The sequence below is a fragment of the Melopsittacus undulatus genome, chromosome 10, assembly GCF_012275295.1.
Source record: "Melopsittacus undulatus isolate bMelUnd1 chromosome 10, bMelUnd1.mat.Z, whole genome shotgun sequence".
Taxonomy (NCBI): domain Eukaryota; kingdom Metazoa; phylum Chordata; class Aves; order Psittaciformes; family Psittaculidae; genus Melopsittacus; species Melopsittacus undulatus.
The window spans coordinates 7901568-7922504 of NC_047536.1; the positions used below are offsets into that span (position 1 = coordinate 7901568).

Sequence of the window (20937 nt, forward strand, 5' to 3'; positions counted from 1 at the left end):
TCTGCCTCTACTGGGTCATAGCAATTTGGGTTCTGAAGTAGTGGGCATTTGAAATCTAAACTTGAATTTTACAGGTTGGGACACCTCTGTGAAGGACCAGGATTTCCTCTTGAAAAAATAACATAAACTTATTCTCCCTCTCTCTCCATTTTATTAAGTTCTGATCATGGTATGCACATTACTTCATTGCATCTTTACGACATTCAGAATTTGCCATTGTAGCATAAATATTGTGTTTGCCAGTAAGTGGATGAGGACTCACTGCCGATAAACACTGGATTTCATCTTGCGGGGGTGATATACCAACCCATTCTGATACTTTGCCTTGATGAAAATGCTTGGGAGAGTCAGTGACTGAGTTTTATGTGCGCAATAATACAGGCTTTAAAACACGGACCCTAGATCTTCAGTTAAAGAAATCAATGTCAATTTATTAACTAATTTGATCTGTTCCTTTTCATAAATCAGAACTCCAGGATATCTGTATTGGAATAAAGCCGGTTTTTTATTCTTGAAGTATTTTGTACTTCTAGTTTTTAAAAAATATGGGTCTCTGAGAAAGGGAAGCAAGTCTGGGCTTCTGGCTTACTGATTCCCTGCTCCAGCTAAAAATCCTAGAGGAGCTGGAAACTTGTATTTCTTGTCCATATCTCAATAATTCTCCAGTCTTTCCTTTGCTGGACTCATTGCAGTAAAAATGATGATTTAACATTAACCAAAGAAGCTTTTTGTCCATTTGCAATCCTTCTCCAAACAATTCTGGTTTTACAGATGAGTGTAAGAGGAGAAATGAATTAATTTTACAGTATTACGCAGTGCATCAGGACAGTGGAGCACTCAGTAGCAAGAACACATCCTTACTGTGGAACTATGAGAACTTCAAAGAAAAGAATTAGAGTTTGGCCTGTATTTTTGTTAAAAAGAGCACTGAATTTGAATTAATGTTAAATATTCATGAATCTGCTGCTTTCCCCTTATTTTGTTCTCGTGAGAAGCCATAAAAATCTATAACCACTATTTCTCAAGAGAAAAATTAGGAGTAAGAAAACATCAGTTTCTTGTCTTTTACATGTCAAGATTGGGAATAATTGTACCTACTATTAAAGCAACGGGGAAAGGCCTAATTCTATTGAATTCTAACTAAGTGTGCATTAGATGTAAAAGTGAACCGCATTGTGTATTGTCTAATAGCTAATGGTAGTGTAAGAGAACAGTTTTACTTTGTAGAACTGAAATAATCTCTGCTGCTTTCATATTTCTGTGGTTTAACAGGGAGGTCTGGCTGCTGCTTATCCACATACGTCCCATGGCAGTGTAAATCAGGAGAGTTCAGATGATTTTAGAATCATTGCATAAAGGGGTTTAAGACAGGAAATCACTTGATCCCTTCATATTGCAAAGGAGAGAAATAAGAAAATCCACAAACCACCTTTGCAGGTCTCACTTTGATTATTTAACTACTGTGACAGGTGCCCAAGCAGTCTAAATGTTTATTATGGATTGCACAGGTATGTTGTGCCTACCAGTGCATTGCCCAGACTTGAAATATATAATTTGGAGTTGGAAGCATTCACCTTTTATTATTACTTTATAGAATAATAATGCTCTATAATCCTTTTTAGCATCAGCAACTAAAACAAGACAGCAAAAAGAAATACTCTCCAGTAGGAGACAAATCATCTGCTCACTATGAATAAGCACAAACAATGCTCCAGTTGCAAGCTCTGGCTAACACCACCAGGAGCAGGGCTGGCAACCTGACCCTGTGGCGCAGACCTTGTGATGTCTCACACTGGGACAGTTGCCTGAAGCATTCTAGTGCCAAATGCAGATTGTACAGCAGGACAAGGAAGGAAAGCTGATGGCATTCGAGCTATCAAGAACTTTATAGTCCGTAACCAGTCCCTTGACTATAACCTGGAGGTTTACTGGCAGCATAAAGCTCAGTGTAAGGGAGATTGCATAGTTCAGTAGCACTCTAGATTCCTCACTGAGCTAGCAGTAGTTTATTAAACACAGCTATCAAATTGTCATTTTCTTACATAAACAATCTAGCTGCAACACCAGGGAACAAGATAAGGGCCTTATCCTGAAAAGGCCTATAACCACATGAATATCTGTTCTTGGATTCATTTACCAAAACCAAAGCACTGTGGTGCTACAGAATGCAGCTGCTTCAGGCTATAGCTTAACTGTGGTAACAAGTAGGATTTTGATGGAATTTACATTTTTTTATATGCTCATTGCAAGAGTTATTCTGGAAAGTGTCAGAAGTCACTGTGAGTCAGAAATAAAAGTGAGCTAAAGGCAGCAGTTTTGACCCATCAGGTCAAAACATAGTTTCAGACAATTTTTGCAAGATCATTGTACAAGCTGTCCCTCACCAACATTGCACAATGCAAGATGCACATCCAGTTATAAATATCTGTCCTGAAGAACATCTCATTATCTTGCTAGTGTTTCGTGTAAAGAACTAAGTGACGAAGGAGATCTATGAGTAACTGCATCCAGGGAAAGATCAGAGAAATACATGAGAGCTCTCAGTAACTGTCTGCATAAATCTGCAGAAGAATGTGGAGGGACATATCATGGGAGTATTTTGGAAAAGCTGAATGCACTAATGGGTATGGTACATTGCAGTGTATGAAAAGCACTAGACACTTGACAACATCCTCAGAAATCTGTGTTTTGAGATATTGCCAATGATTTTTTTGTCCCTGGGTTTTTTTAATTATACAAAATACATGTTTCAAACAAATAGAAACTGATACTTCAGAAATAATCTGTTGATGAGCTGATATATGGGTGCTATTTGGCTAATTTGTGTCCCCACCAGGGAGTGCCTCAGTAGACTTTGTGCATTCCAAGTCTATTACTCAGGTTAATATTTGTTGTAATTAAGAATGACATTCTTGACTCCAGCACCATCCATATCCATTAGAAAAAACAATTCAATAAGGCGTCGACTAGCTTACAAGTTAGTGATGCCAAATGAAGTCATTAGACTTGTCAGTCAGTCTGGCACCACTCTTCTGATTAGCAACTTTCCTTTTTTGGGTAGGAATCGCCCAACATCTCTGTGGCTTAAGGAGATACAGTTGTATCCAGAAACTGCTTCAACAGTAGTTGATTAAAAAATAACTCACCTTTAAGGATATCTAAGGAACGAGCGTTCTGACTTACTGATAGGAGACTTGTCACAGCTCCTTTCTTTCTGACCTTTGGGAATGAACATGAATATTTGCCCATGATGAAGATAATGGAAGAAAATGTGTATGAGAATGAGTCACTGAAATTTTTGTTCAGAAGGCAAGATCCAGGATCCCAAGAGATCTTTATTTATAGCCTAAGCAAACTCAATGGAGAGTTGCAGGGGGACAAATGAAACTCTAGAATAGGCTTAAAGTTTTGTATAATGAGAACTCGAGCATGCTATTTCCATCACAAATTAAATGAGTATGTTATGGTAGTAAAACTGCAAAAGAACTAAGAGAGTTTTAATTCTGTGCTGCACTGGAAGACTTTTTGGAATTTGCGTTGGAGAAAAGGTTTAATTTCACTTATTGCCTTTATCTCCGAGCACTGCAGTAGATGTCTAGAGTAGAAACAGCTGCCAATCTGGAGAACCTTCAGAACAATACTGTGTCTGCATCTCATCCTTATGTCTGTTTGTCTTCAGTCCTATCACCTGAGTGTGTGATGTTACCATAAATATATTAAAATATACTCAGGGACAAAAAGTATTTACAATTGCAAGGATAAAATCAGACTGCCTCAATATAACATGTATGTCACTTTCATCTTCACTATGATCTTAAAGTAGCTGCAGCCTGAAACAGATCCTGGACTTCTCTAGAGCTGATGGAGAAAAAAGTTCTTGTCATGCATGTTTTTTGATGAAAACACCCGCATGATTTTATGTGAATGATTTGCCTGTGTATATATGTCACGGAAAGGCACTATCAAGTTAGTAGCAGTAAGACATATGTGAAGAATATCACAAATGTCACAGCACCTTTCCTCAGCTTTTGGACTGCTATCTCTTCTGCTCAGGCTAGTTCTCTGGTTACAGCCCTCCTCTGGGGTCTGGTGTGGCGAAGCAGTGCTGCTACTAGGTAGGGCACTGGCCTGAGCATGACGAGATAGTAATTGTAGTCTGAGCTGTTCTAATGGGTTACTGAGTGAATTTAGACAAGTGATGCGCTCTCCCGGTGCCTGAGTTTCTCTACCTTTCACAAGGAAATGACAATGCCTGTCTTTCAAGTCAAATACCTTCTGACATTTAGCTGAAGAGTGATATATAAGAAAGGCACTATTACCATCTGAGAGGAAAATACAATTTTGTAAACAGCCAAGCTTTTCCCCTTCCCACATGCAGATATATATACAGATATTCAGACCCTCTTTAGCACAGTGTGATTTTCTTCTGTTTATACTTACAATCATGATTCCTGTGTCTCTGCTTCTGCTAGAGTGAATTTTTCACAGAGCCTCTGTAGCCTTTTACGCATACTAACAGGGTGAGTGCCTGTTAGTCTGTTGTGTGACTCTGAGGCTGTTACAGAGAGAAATAACATCAGCATTTAAAAATAAACGAGCAACTGAAAACTTTAGTGATGTACCTGTCTCTGTGATGTCCTTCAGTCTTGGGAAAATGGAGTGGTTGGAGGTATAACCTGGGTCTTTTGGGTGGTGTCTGGATCGGCTGCAGCGCATACTCTTGTTGGCTGTGGCAGGAGTATTTTTGGAATGGTTGAAGGGGTGATTCTCTTGCCTTGCTTTGCACGTCACGGTGATCTCAGTGCTGCTGACTATATGATGCGTCTCAAACGGCAAGTTTCGCTTGCAGCAGCTGCATGATGAATGTAAACTGCTACTAGAAGAAATGAAGGTAACTCCCAAGTAGGGGATAACAGCTATTTTTTTCTCCTCATTTACTGCTGGATCGCACCAGGAAAGGCTTGAATGTGTCTGAAACAAACTGTGTTCTGATAAGCAAGCATTTTAGAGATGTTGATCAGAACTTTGCAGTGAAACAGATTTTCATCACAAATTGTTTTAAATTCTGTTTAATCCAAACTTTCCATAGGAACATGGAGATTTTGCTAAGCTTTCACCTACTGTTATGTGACAGGGTGGAAGTCCTGATCAGTATCAGAGAGATAAAGGCCGATAGTGAGATAGCTCCATGACAAAGTTATTCATCTGAATTACATGTAAGCCAGCATTCAAATTCCTCTTCTATGTTTCTAGTGGGGCATCTAACTGCTCACCCATATGTCTCTCATACTTCACGTCCTTTCCATGGTTGTCAAAGAGATTTTCTTTGCATCAGTTTTCTCCTTTTTGCCTGCCTGTTCCAGGCCGGCAATGTTCTTTGAATGCTTTCAGCTGGGTACCTGGCTAGCAGATACACTCTCTAGCATGCTTGCAGGAGGATTAGGTAAATTTTGGAGCAGTGAGTAGATAAGGAGTAGCTCAGCATTTAGTTGTACCTGGAGTAGGGTGAAAACTGGTCCTTTTTTTTCTTTTTGACTAAAGAAGTCATAAAGCTGTGTTAATAGCTACATGTCCCCAGGAATAAGGGAAGGTGTGTACTGGAAGGGTATTGTTGGGGACTTCCAGAGATGGTGGAGGCGGCTGCTCCACAATCATGGCAAGGACTGGAGTGGTGATCACTGTTGGTGCACAGAGGTTTGCCATAAGGTTACCAGGATTGCTCTCACGTGTCTGCTGTATTTTTAGAAGGAGCTGCTGCCTACAAGTGAGATAAAGTCATGGGCAGTGGAGGGAACTGAGGGGAAGCAACAGGATGGGGGGAACTGTAATGGGTGAAGTCTATGTGGAGGAATGTTTAGAAACTCCCACCAGGAACAGTGTTTGACAGTAATCTCACTCTTCTGGTGGGAAACTTCAGATGGACAGTTAATGTGTTTTGCTGCTGCTAAAAGTCTACCAACCATGTTTCTAATATGTGCAGTGTAATCTTCCATCATCCATTAAATGACAGCCAAGACACTATTCCTTCAGTAGCAAGGGAAGCCCCAGAGGAAGAAACTGTGACCATGTGTTCAGCAAATTAAGAGCAGCAGGGTATTTGTCTCAGACATTCTTTAATATAAAGGGGGAAGTAGAGAGCAAAACCCCTGTATAATTCACAGATCCATATCTGAACTTACGTTAAAAACCAAGAACATGGAAGATCATTAAATACTGTATAATGAATCTGAGTGATTTGGAGATTTTTGATAAGTAATAAGGAACTTCATTAATTTTGCATGACTTAAGGCATACTCTAATTTTCTGAAGCTTTGCATCTCTGAGGTTCTTATTTGCCATTATTAGAAGAGTCTGAAAGTAATTTGCTAATATTGAGAATACATTAAGAAAACATACATCTTCAATAAATATCTTTGAGAGTGGGGCTTTTATTCACACAATTAAAAAAGCAGAATTAAACATATTCGAAATACATAAGACTGCATTAAATTTAGAGTGCATCCTGAGGTTACTATAGCTTTAGTAAGGAAGTAATGTGCAGGGGCACAGCCAGGAACAGAGGCTCACGGGTCAGCATTACGGACTTGTTTTGATTTCCTTGTTATTTATTCTATTCAGGTGAAATTAAAACTAACAATACTTTGGTAATATTCTCTTCAGAACTGGACTAATTTAACTGCTGAGTGCTGGAGTTCTCAGCCTGGTTACAATTCATTGCTCTTCCCTGTTTGGGTAGTGAGTGAAAGTTCAGCTGGAAGGCTGCAGCTGTTTGCTTAGCCACTATCCATGTTGATGTGGAGATCCAGAGCTCTGTCTGTGATGATTCAGAGCAGTCTGACCCAAAATGATCTTCTGAAAATGACAAGATGTGGCTTCAGTCCCTGGCAGCCTCACAAATAGCAGTACAATTCCATAGTTTTAATTTTGCTTGGAGATGTAGAGCTGTAGTTAGGAAATTAATGCCAGAGCCTGTGTATTCTGTAATCTTGGTGTTATGGACACTCATTATAAAATATATTCTTTGCTTTTCTTAGAACTTTTTGATCTGCATCAAGTTTTCCAGGTAAAATGTTGGCCCTGTAAGTAAATGGAAACTTAATGGGATTAATGCTTTAATTTATTGAACAAAAAGAACTAAAGGGGTCAGAAATAAGACGTTTCACTGTAGAACTTTTTTGACCAGCTATTTCATTTTTGCCACATTACATTCATTTCAGGGTTCTTTTTTCCCTTTTATATATGGCCACACTTCTCATAAATCAGTCTCAAGCTTCATTTCAAAAGACAAAAAGCTTTTTACACATCTTTGATCTTTTGTATTTTAGCTAAAAACGCTTGCATAGGAAAATGGATCTTATTAGTGTACTTGCATGTCTTAGAAAAAAAATAGTCTTCCATAATAAATGGATTTTGCCTATTTACTAAAAATAGTGGGTTTAGTCTTGTATTATATGAAATTGGCTAATTGAACACACTATCATCAACTAAGTAATTTGCCTGCATTTGTTACTTTTCTACTTATAAATGTTATCTCTCCATACCCTAAAAATACTTTAGTATAACTGTTGCATGTAAAAAACATTTTAAGGAGAAAGGTATGATTGTTACTTATAAACTGTTTTTATTGTTGCTTTATATAGAAGAAACAAGTTTAGTTAGTAGAATGAGGGTAACCTTCACAAAATTAATAATCGTAAATGACAGTCTTTTAAAAAGTGGTAGTAAATAATAAAGTTATTTTCTTATGACTATCATATTTCTTATGACTACAGTCTGCATTATCTCTTTATTCTTTATTGACACCTATGCGAGTGCAGTTGGCTCACTGCGACAGTGTTTATCGAATGTAATAGGTACAGGTCCTACCAATCAGGTCTTTAAAAAACCTGTATTAGACAAATTAAAGAACATGATGATATAATTTTCATTATATGCAAACCTTGCATTCCAACTAAAGTTATCTTCTCTACAGCTTCCTAACTAGGAAGCATCCTTAATCAGAGGATGATTTTGGAACCTGGGTTGTTCATATCTCTGTGCTCATCAATGAGCAGATGCAGTGTTTTATTTGTATATAATGATTTCAATATTTGTTCTACACACTGCATAGATAGGTTACAAGGAAATGGGATTACTCTATGTGAAAGTACATAAAATGGTAAGTTTAAAGAATTGCAAGCAACATTCAGATGTAACGTTATACTCCACTATATGTATGGTAGCTTCTCTGTATCGCAAAATGGTTTCAGTTTAATAGCACAGTACAACATTTAATGAATACTGAAAATCTATTCCCTATCCTGGCACTCTGTTCCATCATCCCTACCAACTTTTTGTTGCTGAATTTATCCTTTAATCCTCTAACAGATATACATACATATTTTCTGTTTCCTAGACTTGGATGAACATATGCAAAGCATTATTAATGTCCTTTGATAAGGAGCAACGTTAGCATTTAATGTCATAATATTTATTTTTCTTGAGCATTATGCCAGCTGTCCCACATTTTATGGATGTTTAGGCATGCCGTTGACCTACTTGGTGTGACAGAAACAGAAATTATATTAGACTGGATATCTCCAAAATGGTCTTCTTCATTTGTATTCGTTTAAAGGATATGATGCAGACTGCTTTTTGCTTGTTTTGTTTATGAGCCATCCCACATTTCAGAGGGCTTTGCTAAGTGTGCTACTTGAATCTAGCTGCGGATTTCAACTGATTGACCCATAGAACTGCTGAAAAAGGACAGCCAAAAAATGAGAAGTATTTTCTAGAGCTTTGCCAATGCTGCTGGGAGAGATGTCCTGCAAAGGCATCTGGATTTCTGATTCACAGGCTTGTGAGATATAAATGTAGCCCTTATGATGCAGAACATCTGAATGGAGAAGAGCTTGAAATCTGCATAGGTCACTACCTTGAAGGACATAATCCTCTGAAAACATCACCTGTCTCTCATCCTGAGTAGTACCAATTCCCATGACCTGCCTGTATATGTCTAGGCCAGACCAGCATGTGCCAAACTTTGCAGTTACTAAGGAAAAAAATATGAGCCCTGGGCCTCTCAGTGTGAGCCTGTGAGCACACTGATGACGTGGCAGCCAGCAAAATCAGATGCACTTTGAATGAAATCGTCAAAGGCACTCAATATATCCTAGAACTAGGAGAGCTAGGAGTGCTGGTATTGGAGCAGGGAGTCATGAGGCCATGACAGCTTTCTGAGCTCATGTGTGAAGGTTGGCAGCCACTGGAGTTAATGAAGAACTGATGCCAGAAAGAAATCCAACAGTGTCATTTCAAACCTCTCTTCTTGTAACTTATAAACTCGCTTGCTTCCTCTCCTATTTAATGAAATTAGTTCAAGTTTATTACCCCCCTGAGGTTGAACTTCTCCAGACATTGTTTTATTGGTGTTTTACTCGTTCTGTGCTGTAATGACCACTTTTTTCTTTCTATTACTTCAGTCAAGTCATGGCTACATCAGGCTGGTTTAACACAGCAGTGATTTACGTTAGATGAGGAGACTGCTGGTGCAACTCACAGCTTGAGCACTGCTGTTTCTACAGACTTGTGATTCATCATTCTCCTTCACTTTTTATTTAGACATTTATGGATTGAATAATGAACATGATGGGGTTTTACTTAGATGAGTTTTCAGCAGAATTATGACAGATGCTTTGACAGAGGTGTGGATGTTCTGGGTTATATCTAATAGCAAGTTAATGAACATTTTATTAAAATAAACTTAGTTAATGTTTTGTGGTTGCACGGAGCATTAACTCCCTACAAATATGTGGTCAGGATAGCTTAAAGTTCATTGCAGATTTCCTCCTTCTAGAATAGGATCTTCTTTCTCAGCACCATGATAAAAGGCTGGAAGGATACAAATGCAGTTAAATACTTGTTTTACAAGTGAGAATACAGTGCACAGTTTTAGCCAATTGTGAGGAATAGCATTTGGTATTTACTATTGATCAGTTAAGAATGATGAATGAAATTTCAGCACACTGGAATCTTGTGCTGATGCCAAGACAGTGTTTGGAGAAAGTGAAAATTATTCCAAGATTTTGGGTCTTTCAGAAAATAACACAAGTAAGAGTCAGTGCTGCAGGCAGATGGTCTTGTGGTGATGCAGGGCTACATTTTTCTCTCTGTATACAGAGGTGCCTGAGTTATACTCAGCCTCTGTCCAGTGTCTGAGCTGGACTGGGTCTCCCAAAACAACTGACCCAAGTGACAGCTACACTGCTAGCTACCCTTTGTCTTGAAGACTTTCCAGGGCAGGCTGGCAATGAGGCCATAAGAGAGTAACCCATGGAAACTCCTTTGGTGTCCTGTAAGTTTTTCAGTGCTGTTTTCTTTGCTGAGGGTCCAAGGTGCTGCCCCTAGCATGTAACTGCATCTTTATGTGCATTCCCAGGTACCTGCAGTGTAGGCTAGGAGACCACTCCTTGCTCTACAGTTATTCACCAGTGCATGCATCTCAGCATCTGACAGTCTTGACTATAGAAGTATTCTTGCAAACTGATTTATTTTCAAAAGGCTTTCTATTATCCCCATTGTTTGCAGATGAGGTTTAGCATTCAACAGGGTGAAAAGCCCTTGCATCTTTTTGCCTTCTAGGCAGTTCTTTTTTGGCTGTGCTACTAACCAACAAAACCCCATGAATTCCCTTATCTCAACATATCCAAGACAATACTGGAAGGCTGATGACTACAAACACTAAAATTAGACACAGGCTTAGGTCAGGTCCCCTTCCCCTGAGGTCAGCAGCAGTATGAATTGCACTGAGGGGTATAAGGACAGAAAAATCTCAGACCTGATTTAGATAATCTTACCATATATTCCCAGCCTCCCACCTTTGCTCTTTGGCTCACCAGCTGAAGTAGGGGTTCCTAAGAAGGGTGAGGTGGGATGAATTTTCTCTTTAATGGATGTGTATCACATATGCAGTCCCAGCAGTCATAACAGGAGTTATGACTATCATAACTGTGTGACAGTAATTGCATTTACTTATAGTATATATATATATATACCCATATATATATGTATACCTTCATCTCCTTCAAGTTTCAAAATGAATGAACAAAGAGAAAAAGTTAGCTCCAGCTTCAATATACATAGCATTTCTAACCCTTAGGAGTCTGGCTTTGCAGTTTTTGCATCTTCAAAATAAGCAGCATGGATGAGACTTTAGCCAATGTTTGTAAATAGAGCATAACAAAAATAGGAAATGAGAAAGCAATAGTGAATGACGGAAGGAAAAGCAGAAATTTAGAAAACCACAAACACTCCCAACTCACACCACAGATGAGGGATTAAGAAAGATTTTCCTCAAAATCACTTCACCTGAGAAGCTAATTAATAGTTGGGCACCTGAGATGGTGCTAGCTGTTGTCAGGCTGAATTTGGGGTTGGATGGATGTGCTCTCTCGTGGAGAAAGGTAAGTCTTGTTTGTCTTTCATATTCTGATTGGAGAGTGCATATGCAAAGTATTTTATACATTACAAATATAGGTCTTGCATCCTTTATGTAGGTGCTGTTTCCAGAAAGACTCTTCCCTAGGATGAATAGGTGCTGGAGATGATGATTAGGGGTTACTGTAATGCCTACTGCAGGTAGCAGAGAGCACTGGCTTTGGTGTGCCTGTGTCAGTGTGGACAGGACAAGTTTGCTGCGGGTAGCTTGCTAGTTTTTTCAGCCATCAAGGAATGTGTTTTCAGAGTTATCAAGGAATGCAATCAATTGTACGTATTTTTCATTACTAATCTGTTACTACTCTGTTAGAATCTTCTGTGTAGTGTTTGTCTTCCCTCTATGTGCTCACCATGAGGCTCAAAAACTATGCTGAAACATGACAAAATCCTTGGTACCAGTGGTGCCTAAGTTTTTAAAAGAAATCTAAATGGAAGAAAGTAGGATACTAACTCTGTTCCTGTTTGTGGCTAAGTTACTGGGTGTTTCTTTATCCAGCAGAGAAGTCTGCTCTCAGGCTGGCTTTATTTGAATGAATTAAATCCTTAGAGATTAAAATACTATAAAAGTTCTGTACAGAAGGGGGAGGCTATGTGGGAGAAAGGATACAACTAGAGGTGGATTAACAGTACAAGTAAATAGCTCCAGGCAACACATGTCAGTGGTTTCCTTTGGGATTTGTTCAACCCTTGTTAAAAAGGAAGAGAAGCCGGCTTTTGCCTGTAAACCCACAGATATCTCATGACCTTTGTGGAAGTTCGTTGACTAAATGCTATTTCTTGGACCTAGTGGCATCAAGGGACCTAGGGAAGCTTTGTTGATGAAGTGTTTCTACGGACTGCTGGTTCCAAACCTTCACCCCTTAGGAGGGAGAGGGCTCACTGCTTACCATAGGGAACATAATTTCAATTTATTTTTCTTGTCATTGTGTTTTTAAAAGAGCTGAATGGGAAAATCATCTGTTAGTTTGATAAAACAATCAGATACAATGCAAATGTCACCAGCTTTATCACATGCAAAGTGTATTGTGTCTAATGTAGGGTAAAGAATTAAATGCCTGCTTTTAAAACTTTGCTGTATTTGAAACACTTCTGGTCATTACAAGGAAATAGTGACTAATCTTAGCCTTTTCTTTACCCAAACTCAAGATATCAGAGGGTTAGCTGCCAGAAATCATCCTGGGAACGTAAGAAAGTCACCTAAAGAGTGAAAAGCTTCTTTTTTTAAAGCATCCCTTCACTAGGTGTGTCCCTACTACTACATCTGCTGCTGCAGTTAACCTAAGGCACAAGTTTCTGTTTGTTCTTCCAACAGCTCAAAACAGCCCCAGTGCTTTTGCTTTGGATAGTGATCAGTGCAAACTCGTGCTGGAGCATGTCTCTGAAGTGAGGTACAGTCATTGAAATGGTTTCAACTTGCGTCTGTGGAAATATATTTATTTTTGTATCCCCTGACCTGTGGGAAAATATTATTTTGAATATCAGGATGAGGTCATGGGACTGGATGGGGGAAAGCACCACAGACAGAATTAGTTTGGTTTTCAACCTAATCAAGATACATTATTCAATATTCTGAGACAAATAGATGGTGACTGTGCAGGCTTTTCTAAAGATGTTACTACAGAAATACAAAATCTTGTGGAAAAAATTGTTGGCAAAGCACCACATGGACATTTTTTTGCTTTCGTCTTCATAGACACTAATTTGTCTCTTCCAAAGAGTGAAACAGTTAAAGCCAATAGGAACAATGTAAGTTAATAGCTCAAAACATGAGTTTATTATGACATACTACTAGCAAGACTGCTTTTTTAAAGCTGTTGTTACATCAGCTTAGGGCTCCTAGTCTATGGTAAGAGCATATTATCACTCAGACGTGTCTTGTTTCAAGTAAGGATGCTTCTACAGCTATAGGAGCTGCTGAGTTTCACTCAAGACCTTTTCAATAAACTGAGTTACACATAATTTTTTGAAAAGAAAGAATACAAGGTAACCAACAACATATCTAATAGAATCTCTCTTCTCCCAGGAGAGAAGGAATCTTATCAAAAGGTTTTCAATAGCATTAGAAACCATTTGGTTCATGTAGCTAAGCTGTTTTCAATATCAACTATAGGAAATCCATCTTTAACAGTGATAAAACAGTTTTCCATAATAGTTTAACATTAAGGATAGCACTGTCACCTGCCACTGAAACTATTAAATGTGTTACTGACTTCACAGCAAAACCAGTGGAATTGCAACATATGTCAGTCTCAGTAAAAGCTTTTCTGAAGTCTGCTGTGTGCATTTAGCTGTCAAAAAATGCAGATGTTCTTCACAACCTAAGATTTAGCAAAGAGTACATACAAAGTGCTCTGAATCCAGTTTTGGTAAGGGAAAATGAGATCAATCTTTCTTTCTTCCAAAACAGTGAGGTGCCAGCTGAGCTACCAAAGTACTTGGGTTAGCATCCAGAAGCCAAGAAAATGTCTCATTGCGTTTTGTTCTTTGAGCTGATATTACAGGGGAAGGTAATGAACTACCTATTGTGCTTAAATGCCTTTTCATTGGCTGTAGTAGTGGTTATTGCAGAGGGGACATACTTTCAGATGTGTAATTTCAGGCTGATTTGATGGTGAAGAACTGTAAACATGGACATATAATCTGAGGAAGTATAGCAGTTTGACTCAGCTTCTATCCGTACACTTCATTCTTTTCAGAGGTTCAGATTAGAGCCCTGAGTTTTCTGATAGGAGGATGAACTCGTAAGGTGAGAAAACTTATGAGGTTGTGTATTCCATTTCATATATACTTCTGTTGAGCAGATTCAGTTTGAAAAAGCAATTGTTTGCTGGAAAAACTCTGGGGCGAGCAAATGGTGCCTGATGTGGAAGAAAACATCAGAGATCTACCTCACTGGCATGAGGTTATTTGCTAAGAGCCAGTAAATGTTAGTTGCCTTTTCAGCAAAGCAGAGGAATCTAGCTCTAGTTGCTCTCAGGTGTGAGAGCAGCCCTTGGATTTCCTTCCATCAGCACTGCCTCCCTTCCCTCCATTTAGTACATAAAGGCTCCTGGCCACTGCTGCAGCCTAAACCTTTGTGTGCTGAAAGAAAAGACATTTACTGAACCAGAGGGAGAACGAGAGCCTGTTTCTAGAGATGTTTACTGGGGAAGAGAAAGCAGATTTTTACTGCAGTAAATCTGATAAGGTTAAGATGAGGAGAAGTATTGGTTGTCACCACTTCCATTTGAAAAAAGGAGTAGTTCACAAATTGCATTGCTTGCTGCATCAACTCTACCACCGAGCTGTTATTTCTGCAGCCAGTGATAAGACCATGATGTTTTACCAGGCCTGTTAATGCAGTGGTGTCTCTTGTAAATGAAAGACTTGAACAATATGCATTTCATAGAAAATACAGCAGGATCTTAGAAAAACTTTGCTGGGTAAAGAATTTTATTCACATACGTTTATTAAGGCAAAAAAAAAAAACCTACCATAAAAATTAGCTTAAATTAACTAAATTAAACTATAAGGAAAGAAATGTTACCAACATTAACTTTTCTGGAGGAGCCATCCATATTGTTTAGTTGCAGAGCAGTTTTACATTCTAGCAACTGGGATTTAATTACTACTCTTTTTCTAATTCATTTTAATAACTTTAATTATCATTTCCTTCAATGGTCAGTGCTTTGGACACTTCATATAATTATAAGGAATTGCTATGTGATTTTGCATTAATGAATATTCACTGATCATGGGGATCTTAATATCTTTTATTATTAAAATGTTCCAACCAGAATAAAATTCAATGAGAGCCTGAACACAGAGTGCAGGACCCTGTTTTTTTGGTGATTGAATAAATGAGAAGTTCATATTGTTTTTTCAGCTTCATATCTGTTTCAGGAAGGAGATGGACTGATCAGGGGTCTGTTGTGCTCAGTGAAATGGAAAACACAAAAACAGTGAAACAGATATTAATTAGAAACGGGCTGAGCCACAATGAGACTTGAATTTTAAACATATTAAGTTTTAAAGAAATTAATAGTTTTTATTCATCTTCTGGATTGAGATAGAGGGAGGAAGAAGGAGAGTGGGGAATTCAAGTCTGAGTATGGATCAGTGGTACTTGGCAATGAGAGCTTGACTCAGACCCCCTGTGTTTATTTCTGAATAGAAACAACTGATGTTTCTCTACTTGCACAACTGTTCTGCATCACTCTCCCATGTGAACTGTGTTAGCACAATGCAGCTATATGTACTGAAGTGCACATAAGTACACTCAAGATGACTCCTGAGGTATCTTCATTGCTGCTTTTCCTTTTGGTGCTATGAAGTGACCCAAACCTATCTTTAGAAAGAACGGCAAAGTAAGACTCAATTAAAATCTCTGAAAGTTGCTGGGTTTTTTAGGTTTGTGGTTGGGTTTTATTTTTAATTTGTTTGTTTTTAATGTATGGGAGGTCCGAGATGATGTATTACTTAGACTCCTTATCTTAATCACCGGCCTCGGGTATATCTCATGGGTATTGCATATTGTGTGGGTGAAGTTTTGTTTATATAAGCTCCATAAATAAGTAAAAAGTATCTAAATTTGTCAAACTGGAAAGAGAAGAACCAACAACACTGAAAACTGAGGTTCTCACAGATTCCTTCCTAGCATTTGGCCTTGGGCGTGCTGAAAATGTTGCTCATCAGGCTAACTGACAGAACTTGGGTTTGCCAAGCAGAGCTGAAGTTTTCCTTTTGGAAATCATCAGCTGGGTTTCAACCCCTTCTCTCTCAAAGCATATCATCTTTTTAGTGGTGGTTCTATGAAAGAATAACTGTTCTAATTGGTATAAATTGTGAACATAAATAAGTCTAAATTACCACTGTGACTTTACCTGGCTACTGCCTTTTGTAAAAATGGAAGGTCTGCACTATGAGAAAACACCTACAAATCTGAGGCTGTTTCCCTGGGTGAATATTGAAGACTTTCTTATAGCAGTAAATATCTGTGTGTGTTAGAGTTTCATCACTGGTTGTTTTTCAAGTGGTCAGAAGCTCAGCTAACTTTGTGAAAGATTATACAGATAATTTGTTGGCATTATGCTCATCTTCTGCTAAAGTTTATGGTTCCCTCATGTCATTCAGTATCTACTTTTTCCAAGTCATAGTGGAGTACCAACAAAACTAAGAATGTCAGAAAGAAAGTTTGGCATGTACTGTGAAAGGGTGTGAGAACAGAGTTATGTTTTCTTGAGAACAAGTGTTCTGTTATGAAATGAAGATAAATAATGAGAACAAACATTGCATTTAAAAAAAAAAAAGAGGATTTAATGAGCTGGAATTGTGGTCAGCCCAGGGAAAGCTTCCTCCCTCCCCCCGCTTTTTTGTATTCCATTCATTGCTAGTAAATGGCTATTTGAAAGCATTACCCAGATTTATATCTGACTTCTTGAAGCGTGTACCAAACTGGCATTTGTTAGATCACATACTGCACTTTGCTTAGAATAGATTTCAGGTTTGTGTGGAAATTTACAGCTAATTTCCAGCCAGAATGGTTGTTCTTTTTTATAAAGCATTATGATTATAATTACAGACATGTATTTATAAACTCATGATCCACATTCTTTCTGATGAGCAAGGAGGTTAACATTCCATTAATGGAAACTCAATTATATTAACTTTTCCCATTCCATTCTCAAGTGTATACCAGTTTGCTCACAAGAGTTTTCAGGCAGAACATCATCATTCCTGTATGGATTCTGCTTTCTGGGACAGGGAGTATTGAACTTTCATGAGGAGCTCCTTCTGTAATACTTCCGTGCCTGTGCCTGCCTAGGAGTGCCCACCATTCAAGGTGAATTACTGCCGTGCTCTATTGAAACCTGCTGCAATTCATTTTTTGTAAACAGCAAACTATTTTAATGCTATCATTTAAAACAAAACCAAAGAAAATCAGTGTCCAGTTCTGGTATCTCTGAAATGTGGAGGAGATTAGCTTCAGAGGAGTCAGCTTGGGACTTTTCTTCACCTAGGGAGGAGTTTGGGCTGCAGCATAGAAGGAGGTTCCTTGTCCCTTTTGTTTGTTTGATCTCTACAGAGTGATAGGAGAGACCTTTACAGCCATTCTCAAACAAGGGCTGTTTAGCTCTCTTTGAAAAACATTCTTGTGTTTCACAGGATCATAGTTTTAATGGGCAGATGGACAATTAGATCATTGAGTGCAACCTCCAGCTTAACACTGGCCATAGAAATTCATCCGGTTTCAGATCATCAGTCCCCTAAACAATAAAATACTTGTTTTACGACTTGGTAAAGGAAACAAAACGTATTTTGCTTTAGTGGAAGCATCTGTGTGACTGGTTTATTTGTGAGACTGCTTTATGGAGCCTATTTGCACTTACAATCATCTCCCAGACACCAGCCTTCTTCTAGCTCATGATACTTTGGGAAAGCATAAACTTGGCATAAATCATCCTGGTCCACTGAAAACCCAACACTTTGGGCAGGAAGCTTTCTTTAATCTCAGCTGGTGAGAGTGAGAGGCTGCTACATGAAAACCTGCCAGTGAGAAGTTTCAGCTTTGAGCTGATTTGCTACAAGCCTAGCTCTACGAGCAGAGGCTTGGGTACCCATGCACAGAAGCTGCAGGGCAGGCTGGCAACTGCAGTGCTTTCAGCACCCAGCTCTCCCTGCAGAAGACTGTTAACAGTTGTTCACAACAGAAAACGTGCACAAAGCCTGAAGTTTAATGCTAGAAGAAAACTTTGAAGCTGTTAAGGAAGCAAGTCTGCTTCTGCCAAACCAAAATCCTTTACTGGGCTAACATGGTCTGCTACAAATTAGAGCCTTAGCACAGGAAGAGAGCATGGTATAATTGCATACCACTAGTGATAGAAATACTATCTCAGCATTGAAGCAAGCTGATAATTTTCTTTTTTTTCAGATAAATATGAATATTTCTGCCAAAGTAAGATTTTTACTCATCATTCATGAATTTACAGTATCTTAGCAAAGGGACGGAATGTACTGCAGTGGCTGACAAGAAAATAGTTTCATAAATAACCCTCTTGACACGCGTAAGATGTTAACATTTTTTTTGAGGTTTAGGCAGGGTTTGGGGCAGCAGAGAATTTATTTGCTTGTTTCAGTTTTAAGGCAACCGAGTCTTTTATTTTACCTCTCACTAATGGGTAGAATGTTTCTGTTGGCTTCTCTGGTCTTTCATTCTTCCAGGCAAGCATTCCACAGTGACTGATGTTTGGCTATAGGTGAGAGTTTCCAAAAACCATGTATTGTTTAATTTCAGTAAGACAGATATTATTTGGTTGATAATGTAATTATTAAACAAGGAATATACCATGAGTTGTAATTAAGATTTACAGTTGTTCAGTATCTTTGTGCCATAAACCTGTATATACAATATTTGCATAGAGGTCTGCAATGAATGGAGTAAGAGTGTTCTTCGACAGAAAAAAACGAGTCAGTCCCTGTGCTAAAAAGCTTACCATCTGAGAGGCATGGAGACAAAACACATATTTCTAGTAGAAGATCTGGAATGTACTGTCAAGAAGATGCCTGTAGCAAAAGACTAATAAAACAAGGTATATGGGACTGAAGCAGCACCCTCAGTCAGACAACTGAAGGTTATCCAAGGACTCTATTTAAAAAAAGAAAACAGACAAGAGAAAAAAGCTGAAAGGATGGGATGACAAAGTGGCCAGGAATTTGTACAGTACACACATATATGGTGCAAAAGGAAGATGCTAGTCATTGGTGAGCCCTTGACATTACAAAACTATTTTCATTCAGATGCTTACCTGACCTGCAGACAGCAAGGGAAGGTAGAAGCCAGAAGTGCTACCTAAATTGTCTTGGAGAGATGCAGTCTGAGTATCTCCCTGTGGCAAGGTGATGCCCAAGTGGGGTCCCTGGGTGCAATGAGGCAGTGTGGGGTGGGACCTACTGCTCCTTAGACATCCAGGAAGAAAGCCTGCATCTGTGAGAAGGAGGGGTGGCTGCTGTGCAGCTTAAGCTTCAGTGTGATCCTGGTGCTGAACTGAGTGAGAATTACTGACTTTAGTCTGACAAAATCAGCTTTCAGGGGGAAAATTATTTGCTTTTCAGGCAGTTTTTTAATGGCAAGGCCGTTTTTTTTTCATGTAGAGTAAATGCTTTTGGACAGAATTATTTGGTTTTTGAATATCCAAGGGTATAATTTCCCTCAAGAACCAATTTTTGAGTTGTTTCTGCCAAAGCTTCAACAGACTTTCCAATGCTTACCATTTGCCTTTCTTTACTTAACAATCAGATGGGACTTAGAATCCCTTCTAATCATTAGTTATTATACAAAGAGCCTATCAGTGATCTCCATGTTTTTCTTCAGGCCAGTGACTACATGTTTCATTGAAGAAATGTATAATGAATGCAGTTCAATGAAGCAGTAGTGATACATTTACCAATGCCAGGGAAAACCCCACCTATTTGATAGCTTAGAAATATCTGAACATCCATTGAACACCCAATGCCCACAAGGTGCAGAGATTACAGGGAGGGAATTGGTTTTAGATGGTATCTCTGTACCCACAAGGGATTCGCACAGATATATGGCCACCTCAACCAGGTTTCCCTTTCCCCACCAGCTACCCTGCTGATAGCTGAAGGTACTATTCATTTCGTGGTGTTGTGCACTTCTCCCTTCACCATCCCTTGTGACTGTCTCCAGTGACACTTTCCTGCTCTTTTTTCCAATCCTTGCTTGGGTTTTTTGATTGTTTGGGGGGTTATTTGTATTTTGGTTATTTTTGGTGTATTGCTTTTGCTTCTTGGCTCCATTCATCTATTGTTATCTGGCTTTCAAGATAGTGTTGTTTTCTCCTCAGTTATTTCTAGGTCTGTTGTAGTCTGATTCAAAAGAGAATCTGTGTCTCTATTAGGAGCTTTCTCAGCTCCTTTTAATGACAGAGTAGTGCATCTCAACAATTTTTGAATGACCATGTGATTGTCCCAGGAGAACTGGAATAGAACAAAATGTCTTGGTGAAATGAGCTTTTTGGAATTTAATCACCAGCTGCATACTGTAGATCACTGAGGGTGCATGCTCTTGTAAGCTACAAAAGTTAATTACGCTAATAAGAGTGGCTCTGCTTCCAATTGGAGGAGTGAGTTCAGCTGCCATTGCCTGTTTGGCCTGTTGTACTGCTGGTTTTACCAGAGGGAATGTTCATCAAAAGGCAAAACATAGTTCAGGGACTGTGTAGTAAACAACAAAAATAAGAAACAGGAAATGAATTTACAAGTTAAAAAAAGACCACAATCCAGGAGCCAAAGAGACAAAGCAGTTTAAAAAAAGAAAGAAAAAAATCATGTGCCTGTGTTCACATTGTCTGTAAGTAACCAGGGTGTTTTAAGGGAATATGTTGCACTTATTGAACAACCGCAACCTTCCAGAGTGAAAAGAGAGAGAACTGTCCAGTTGGAAAACACAAAGAGCTATTA

The 20937-nt window shown here is 38.7% G+C and overlaps 1 protein-coding gene across 4 annotated transcripts in view; it reads right to left on the reverse strand.

The window, feature by feature from the left end:
* Positions 1-4732, reverse strand: part of ADRA1B (adrenoceptor alpha 1B) — a 28881-nt gene extending 24149 nt beyond the window's left edge. The window contains exons 1-2 of one of the 4 annotated variants that reach the window (XM_031045374.2): positions 4623-4723; positions 4441-4555 (exon numbers count right to left, since the gene is read on the reverse strand). The gene's annotated coding sequence lies outside the window, so the exon portion shown is untranslated. Of the gene's footprint in view, positions 1-4440; positions 4570-4622 lie in introns of those variants that run through there. The other 3 variants (XM_005144978.3, XM_031045377.2, XM_031045375.2) reach the window with 3 other exon arrangements.
* Between the last annotated feature and the right edge of the window lie 16205 nt (positions 4733-20937).